Raw genomic sequence first — 9,089 nt, 5'->3', positions numbered from 1 at the left:
GATTGTCAAGAAGCGGAAAATTTCAACCAATAAACAAGGCATATACGCATTACTATATGCTATATCTCATATTATAATTCAACAATTCTATAACTATCATCATTGTAATTACGGTAGGGTTTATAAACTCGTACATAATTACCGTTATTAACAACCTGAAGTAAATGCTAACATGTTCACCTTCATATTATGGCATACATTTTCACATTTTCACGCATTTCTATCAAATAAACTTTTGTCACGTTTCTCATAATCATCGTATAAGCTCACTAACCATGCCAATGCTCCACTAAGCCCCATCCAAACGCAACTACTATACCCACCTCCGCGTTAGCAAAGACTCAACCTCAAATAATTCTGACACAACTAACATACACATCACATATATACACACGGACTCCACATTCCCATACCCCGTGACTGGCTTAAGTATCATGGGGCCAAGATTTTGAAATGAGGGCGCCTACACACCCAAAATCTGGCATCAGCGGGGCTCCCATTATACATACACCAGGTTCATTTTATTAGACTCACTACGTTCATTATTTTTGTTTGTTACAGGTTCCAAAATCGTCGCTCGGATACCACTTTGTAACACCCCCATATCCAGAGGAGCCTTAACTAGGCCTTCCTTAGCATATAAGGGCACTACCATCTTGGTTGCCCGAGGTCAGTAATAATCAAACGTCGATAAAAGAACTATTATGTTATATTACAAGTGATTTAAACCAACTGACGATATAAAAGATACAACCCAATGACTATCCACTAATGCTATCAAATCTCGTGATGACTCATCCCCTCGCCCCGGGACTCACCTACCAACGACATCAACACCTGTTAAGATAGACTGCTCACCATAAGGGATCACGGCAGACACATAAAACAACAAGACAGCCACACAAGGTCAGTATTGAGATAAGACACAACAATGCCAACAACATCTAACAATACAATACAACACAATCAGCCACCCACAATCACACCCACTCCAGTCAATCTCCGTCACCGACTTTCCACTGGACCAGCCCTGCCAGTGGGGGACCGCAGCCGTACCCACCAAATCCCCGCTCATCATACCGAGCGATAACACTGTCCCATTAATGTGCACATCCCCTTCCGTGGCGGGTTCCACGAAGGGCGAAACTAGGGCGTGAAGCCACTCCCGCAAGTGACTCCACTCAGCCGAGAACCCATCTCGAGAACCAAAGACAAACAATCAGCAATCACAACCGTATATACTCTGCCACACAGCACAATCGCAATAAAACAACGACACAACAATCGACACACTAGACTATCTACAGAAACTGAGTAAGCGAACCTACCTTTACGCAACTGCAACCAATCCATGCCAACATATGGCATATCCATCAATCAAGCAAAGCCTATAACCACAACAGAATCACCTATTACTATCAAGCAAACCCTAATTATAAAGGCAAGGATACAGATGATGATGACAACATACCTACAAGGAGAAACCCGACAAAACACCGCTACCCGACTCAAGCTATGCTCTCTTAAGGCACAAGGACCTTCAAAAGGCTTCCATGGAGGTTTTATGGTGAAGGGAAGGGAAATGGGCGACTAGAGGATAGAAGGAATGAGGCGGAAATGATTTGCGGATTTAACAAAACGCGATTAAAAACCCTCGCAGAAAACCCGATACTCGATCGAGTACCTCACATACTCGATCGAGTGACCCCCTACTCGATCGAGTAACCACGCTACTCGATCGAGTAGCCTCTACTCTATCGAGTACCACTCATAACTCGTAACCCAAGATAGCTTTGGCACGCACCCCTAAGAACGTTTCCCGCTCCCAAGGCAGTCAACGCTGGTAAAAGGGTCCCTAAAAGGACGGGTATTACATAGGTAGTTTTGAAGATTGCATAGGAAAGAAGAGGAGAAAAATCTGAGAAGAGCCTCCCAATCGGTCGGCCGGCAGCCGGTCTACCGGTTGGGCATCCACCCTAACGAGCCAACGAAGAAAATAGAAGAAAAGAAGCAGGGGACTCCCAGCCATGTGGGCCTCCAGCTGTACACACCTGATGACTTCAAAGCTTGAGGAAAATTACAGGAGATTCCCAGCCGGCCAGCCAACTGGTAGCCAGCCCACAGGCTAGGGACATCTGATGACCATGAAATTGAAGAAAAAATTACAGGGATCTCCCGACCGGGTGGTGCACCGGCGGTCGTTCAGCCGGCTCAGACACCTCGACTGAAAATACCCCCTCCCTAATTCATTTTAGACACATTACCCTAGATCTGAAAACTCTCTAATTTTATGCAAGTTTCCTTAATCCAAGTTTTAATCTTTCCCTAATTAAATCTTAATTACTTAGTAATTTACACTAGATCTAGTTTAGTTGGATAGTTTATATTTGGGTATTTGGCTTGTAATAGAAGATTGTTGAAAAACTTCTTCCAATTATTAATCAAAGACTCAATCTTTCCTCTTTGTTGGTACAATTTGCTCTCTTTTTAGTTTAAATCTTCAATTGTTTACATTTCCATTTCCTTTTTAGTTGTTGTTTCATTTAATATCATGTCTATTACCATGTTTGCTTGTTTTTCTTCAATTGTTTACATTTGTCCTAAAACCATGTGTGAGTAGTGACCCCCAAGGGTTTGGGGAACCTAAGTGAGGATTAAGGCTTTGAATATGGGTTGTTAATGTTTTGTTATTGGGTAAATTGTGTGGTCTTTCTAAACATGCATAGAAGGTGTTTGTTGAAATGTGTGTATGAAAGTTCATGCCTTTCTCCAATTTATGCTTAGTATCTTGATGAATGAAAGTTTACATAGATACTTGATAGTGTGTTTATGATGAATTTAGATGCTTTGTGATGATTTTGTGTCCATCTTTAGGAGAGTCTAAGAAATTAGTTCTTCTAGGCCAATAATTACCCAAGATCCATTAATACCCATACTTAGCTTAACTTGCTTATAGGGGAACCCAAAGACCCTAGTTTTTATCAATTGTTTACATCTCATTATCTTAGTCTACTTGTTTCTAATTGCTCTAGTTTTAGTTTAGTTAATTTCACCAACTTCCTTGCTTTTTAATTAAACTTAGATTCAAACAAATTAAGTACAACTCCACTCCATCCTTGTGGTTCGACCCCGATAAATACAACTTTTATTGGGTTTTATAAATTGTGTTTGATACCGGAAACAGCGACTAAGATCCGGCCATCAAAATGGCGCCGTTCCGGGGATGGCTTTAGATTGTACTTAGTTAGTTAAGAGTCTTAGCTTTTGTCTTGGTGTCTTTTGTTTGCCTATTTGAGTACTGTCTTGTTTCTTGTAGAGTGATTGTCTTTTTGCTTATCCCTAGTGCCTAAAAACTCTAGGAGACTAACGATTTGTTGAAGCGTATGAATAGAGGAAATGGGAATCCTTTGTTTAGTATCCCGGAACCGGAAAGGCTTTTTCGAGCTTTACGGAGTAGGACTTTATCAAGGGTTCGGATTACCTCTTAAACTTCCTCAAACCGAGAAACAACAATCACCCAAACGCACCAAGAAACCACTATACAAGCGTAAACAACTGTCACCATTGATCAATTCGTAGAAAATCCTTTCCACAATCTCCATCTCCCAAATACACCACCGCAAACACCACCAAATACACATCTTATAAATCCACAAATGGCCGCCTTACAAGACCATAACCATCCAAACCACAATGACACTTCCGCTCCAATTAACTTTGGCATCTTAGCCCCCAACAATTTTGAAATCCATCCCGCCTAAGTTGGCCTAATTGAGAAGGATAGCTTTAGTGGGCACATTAATGAAGAAGCACATGCCCACCTTAGATAGTTCAAGAACAAGGTTGCGATGATGAAGCGCAATGGAGTACCCAAAGATACTTTGAGATTGATGTTGTTCCCATTCTCTCTAAGGGACAAAGTGTTTCGTTGGATAAACGTTCATGCACCAACCAGATTCACCACATGGGACGCCCTAGCCAAGGCTTTCCTAGCCAAATACTACCCATCCTCCAAGACCACTATGATTTGGAACAAGATAACTGGTTTTCAACAAGAAGATGGAGAGTCTCAAGGGGAAGCTTGGGATAGGTTTCAAGACATCCTTGCACATTGTCCATATCATGGGATTTCGGCTTGGTACATCACCCAAACGTTCTTTCAAACATTGCTACCAAGGAGTAAAGAGATGGTGAATGCCTCCGCAAGAGAAGGATTTGATCATCTAGGAGATGAAGAGGATTCGGCCCTTATCAAGAAAATGGTTGACTTAGAGTCTAACTATTGGTCAAGAGGTAACATGTTGACATGAAGTAGCCACTATCCTCCAGAGAACTCTTCTAGCTCAAAAGCCGAAACCAATGCTAAACTTGATCTTCTCACAAAGAAATTGAGCAAATACAAAGGAATCAAGTGCACCAAGATAGTGCCTCCTGATACGTGCATTTTATATAGTCCTTTTTGGCTCTTATGCACGCATTTCTATATTATTCTCGTAGTTTTGTATTGCAAAATGCCCTGAATAAGCTACTTTGGTTTGGTTTGTCTTAATTGTAGGAACGGACCCGAAATTAGTGGAATAGTACCCTTTTCAGTCCTTTTAGCATGCATTTATGGAGATGGAAGGTTTTGAGCAGAGGTATTGTGCCTCGGGAAGCGTGAAGAAGTCTCGGAAGCTAACCAAGTGAAGAACACGAGCTGTTTCAGTAGTTGGATGCTCGATCGAAGGCTTTTCTGTTCGATCGAGTGAGGATGGTGGTCAAGGAAGCTCGATTGTGTCCCTGCTGAACTCGATTGAAATGTGGCATTTGGAGTTTACTCGATTGAAGACCCTACTTGTTCGATCGAGTGGTTTTTTCTAGAATGGTGCTCGATCGAGGAGTCTCAAATCGCTCGATCGAGTACTTTGCTTTGTTACATGGGATTTTTATTTCGTGTTAACCTTAATTAGTATCTTAGTTTCTTTAATAAATATCTCCCCTATTTAAGGGAAGACGTAATTAGGTTTAATCATTCTGGTTTTTCTCTTAATTACTCTTTAATCTGAGAAACTCTCTTAAGCAAACTTTATTTCTTCCCTTTCCCTTCGTACGTTGCTCTTGCTCTTGTTCCGGATTCTAAACTTTGTAATCTTTCTCTACTCTCTATACTTAATCAATTTCATTTTTTGCATTCTTAATTACTAGTTCCATAATTACTGTTTTAATTTTTTTTATAGTTTTGTTTATGCAATTTTATTCTCTTAATTTCTATATTATGTCTCTTGCTTTCACATCTATTGTTGCTTGTTTCTTCAATATAATGAGTAGCTAATTATCTCTACGTTAGGATTAGGGGGAGCCATGGTAGTGAATAAATGATGTTGTAAGTAGATTACTTGGTATGATTGTGAGAACTGTTTTATAACAATATAATTTTAATCGTTTAGTTGAGTGCACGCTTCTAACTCAGTTAATTTGGTTAAGTTCAGACCTAGATCGAGAGATTGGAATGAATAAACCTGTTATGAACAGTAAGACTACACTAATGAGGGCGAGAGCTAAGTTAGTTGTATTTTAGGGCAGAAAGTGGACCCAGAGGACCTTTCCTTTACCCTTCTCACATTAGACCGACTGAGCTATTTATGACAGAATTGACTAATTACCATGGTAAACCGACATCCTAGCATTATTCTCCTTATTTGATCACAACTTAATTCCCTTTATTCTTATTGCTCCTTTTCTCATACCTTAATCTCATTTAGTTGGTTAGAAATCAAATCAAAACAACCAATTGTTACCGTGACAGACTTAGATAGTAGGTAGATATAATAGCCTCCCTGTGGAGTACGATACCCAACTTACCTCTACTATATTTATTAGTTGAGCCGGTTGGTTTATTTTTGATAGGGTTGCGACAGCCGTGTTAAATTTTGGCGCCATTGCCAGGGAGACAATTATCCTATTTATCTACTTATTTTCGTTTGTCTCAGTCTCAGGAAATTTTTAATTCCTTGAGAGAATTCTTATTTATTTTCTATAGTTTTGTTTATGCCTAGGTCTAATAGGTCAGAATTAGTACCAGATTATCCTGAACCGAAGCGGACTTTTCGCTACAGACAAAGCTTATTGAGAAAGAATCGCCAAAAGGAAGCCTTGAGTACTTTTAACCCTGATCTTGAACATTTTCTATTTGCAGAAGACCAGTCTTTTGAAGAAGATACTTCTATTTCCGCAGCCAAATCTGTAAAGATGCCTAATATCGCGAGCCATTCCGAGCCAACAGCTGCTTCTATTCCTAAAGGTTTTAACCTTGCAACTGAAGATGGGAGTACATTTGATATCCGGCCATCTTACATTAATTTGGTCGAGAGGAATTTGTACCGTGGAGTAGCTGGTGAGGACCCACGAAAGCACATGGAGGTGTTCACAGATTATTATTCTACCATTCCCGCTACTAAGGGAGTGACGCAGGATCTCTCTGACCGATGAAGCCCGAGAGTGGCTTATTGATCTTGACAGGACTCCAGCTGGGATTACCAACTGGGAGACCCTGGCCCTGGCTTTTTACAAAAAGTACTTTCCTCCGCAGAGAACTAACCAATTGAGGGGAAATATTATAAGTTTCAAGCAAACTCCAGACGAGAACTTGTACGAGACGTGGGATCGGTTCAAGAAACTGGTGCGGTCCGTCCCTCATCACGGTTTCGATCAATGGTTTTTGTGTAACCAATTCTACAATGGGTTATATGATGACCACTGTGCTATTTTAGATACTGCATCAAATGGTCAGTTCCAAAAGAATATTGATGATGACAAAGGTTGGGGAATCATTGAGGAGATGGCGACCCATTGTGCTGAATATGGGAATCCTAGAGGGGGAATTAGAACAGATTCTTCTGTTGATAGTGCACTTGTGGCTCAGCTGGAAGCCATGAATGCCAGGTTCAATAAACTTGAGTTTCAGGCTACGGGGGATCAATAGACGGTTCATTTGTTGAATAGACAAGAGACCCTCTCATGTGAAAGATGTGGTGATAATGATGGTCACACTGCTGTGGATTGTCTAGCTAAGAAGGAGCAGGTTTTTGCCTTTCTACAATTCAGGCAAGGTGGCTCCTATTACAATAATCAAAGTGGCGTCCATCCTAACTTGAGATGGACAAGTCAAAATGTGATAAATCCTACAGCTCCACCGTAGCAACAACCATATCTGCCGCCTCACAAAGCTCAACAAGGCTTTTAAAAGCCTCCATAATTTCCATCGCTACAACAAGGTGCTTCCTCTAGTGGCATAAGTGACGTCTCCGAGTTGTAGTCGATGATACAGTCATTGACTATTTAGTTGCAAAAGAGTGATTTAGCAATGGATGCCGCTATTAAATCACTTGGATCACAAGTGGCTCAGCTGGCCACTAATCAATCTTCGCGGCAACCGGGCCATGTACCGTCCCAACCTGATAAGAAACATCATGAGATGGTAAATCTGATAAATTTGAGGAGCGGTCTTTCTTATGAGGGACCCAAAATACCGACTAAAAATGATAAATTAGACCCGGTAATTGTTGTTAGTGTACGTGAACAGTCGTCCTTTGACGAAAATATGCTGAGTCCAAGGACAGTCCTCGATCGATTGATCCCAGGTGGCCGATCGAGGGAAAATGCCGTGGAAGTTACTTGATCGAATGGTGATACTATTCGATCGAGAACTGTTGAAAAGGGTGTTCTCTATCGAGTGATTGTAGATCCTCGATCGAGTGAAAAAGTTGAGAAAGTTACTCGATCAAAGGGAATTGATGTTCGATCGAGTAAACCTGATGCTGATTACGAGAATTCTTTGGCAAAAAGAAATGAAGGACTAGATATTCCCATCACAGTCCCATTCCCGAGACGATTGCAAAACAAAAAGGCAGAGCAACAATTTGGTAAGTTTGCTGAAATTTTAAAGAGTCTTCATGTTAATGTACCCTTCGCTGAACTGCTAACCCAGGTACCCTCTTACATGAAATTTATGAAAGAAATATTAACTCGTAAGAGGCATATCAATGATCATGAGACGGTGGCTTTAACTGAAGCGGGCACTGCCCTAATTCAAAATAAGACTCCACCTAAATTATCTGACCTGGGTAGCTTCTTTATTCCATGCCATATAGGGACCCATTTAATAGATAATGCATTATGTGATTTGGGAGCTAGTGTGAGTGTCTTACCATTGTCTCTCGCTAAGAGACTCGGTTTAACCAAATTTCATTGTACTAGCATGACTGTGCAGATGGCCGACCGTACTTTATCATAGCCCTTAGGTGTCTTAGAGGACATACCTGTAATGATCGGGAAATTCTATATTCTTGTTGATTTTATAGTCTTGGATATCCCCGAAGACTCTTACACTCCAATTATTCTAGAAAGACCATTTCTATTTACCGCTCGCACAGTAATAGATGGTGGGGGGAAGACTCTAACCTTTCAGGTAGGTGACGAGGAGTTAACTTTTTATCAGCCTAACGTTTGCAGGGCTCCTATGCAAGTCCATCCCTGCAATGCACTACCCTCTACTGACCCCGACACGGATCCTCCAATAGATAATATTGAATCCTGTGCTGCTATATTAACACCTCCGCCTCAGATTGAGAGCAATATAAAGGACCATTCCACCGTTTCTGTTGTTACAAGTATAGGTGGAGTGGACATTGGAGATCCCGTTGATAAAAGTACAATGAAATTCAAGCTCACCGATAGGAATGATGCCAAAGAAGATGCTAAAGACAACGGACGAAACAAAGAAAAGAAGAAGGTAAAGGAGTATGTGGACACAAATTATTCTTCTTCTATCAGTTCAAGTTCATGGAGATCAACAAGGATGGTCCGCAATGCTGTAGGGACCTCCTCCAATCAGAAGCCCTCCTATGGGCTATTGAAGTGTTTTGGAAGATAAACGGGGAGCTGTCCCATTTGTAAAAACATTTTGTAATTTGAAGTTTTGTTAGACACTTTGTTTGCTTTTAGACAATAGAGTAATTTAGTTAGTTTTCATAGCGTAAAAGTGAATATAGACTGCTGCTGTGAATTTGGTATTTTCGGGAAGTATTTTCTATGTTTTTACGCAGGTTTAG

General features: G+C 40.8%; 1 non-coding gene across 1 annotated transcript; it reads right to left on the bottom strand.

The window, feature by feature from the left end:
* Positions 1 to 4,022: 4,022 nt before the first annotated feature.
* On the bottom strand, positions 4,023 to 4,129 carry LOC141636382 (small nucleolar RNA R71). The gene has a single exon (XR_012540999.1). It is a non-coding gene; the product is annotated as a small nucleolar RNA R71 (small nucleolar RNA).
* Positions 4,130 to 9,089: the final 4,960 nt, after the last annotated feature.

This window comes from Silene latifolia, chromosome Y (genome assembly GCF_048544455.1).
Source record: "Silene latifolia isolate original U9 population chromosome Y, ASM4854445v1, whole genome shotgun sequence".
In the NCBI taxonomy this organism is placed as follows: domain Eukaryota; kingdom Viridiplantae; phylum Streptophyta; class Magnoliopsida; order Caryophyllales; family Caryophyllaceae; genus Silene; species Silene latifolia.
This window is presented reverse-complemented; position numbering and strand designations above follow the sequence as displayed.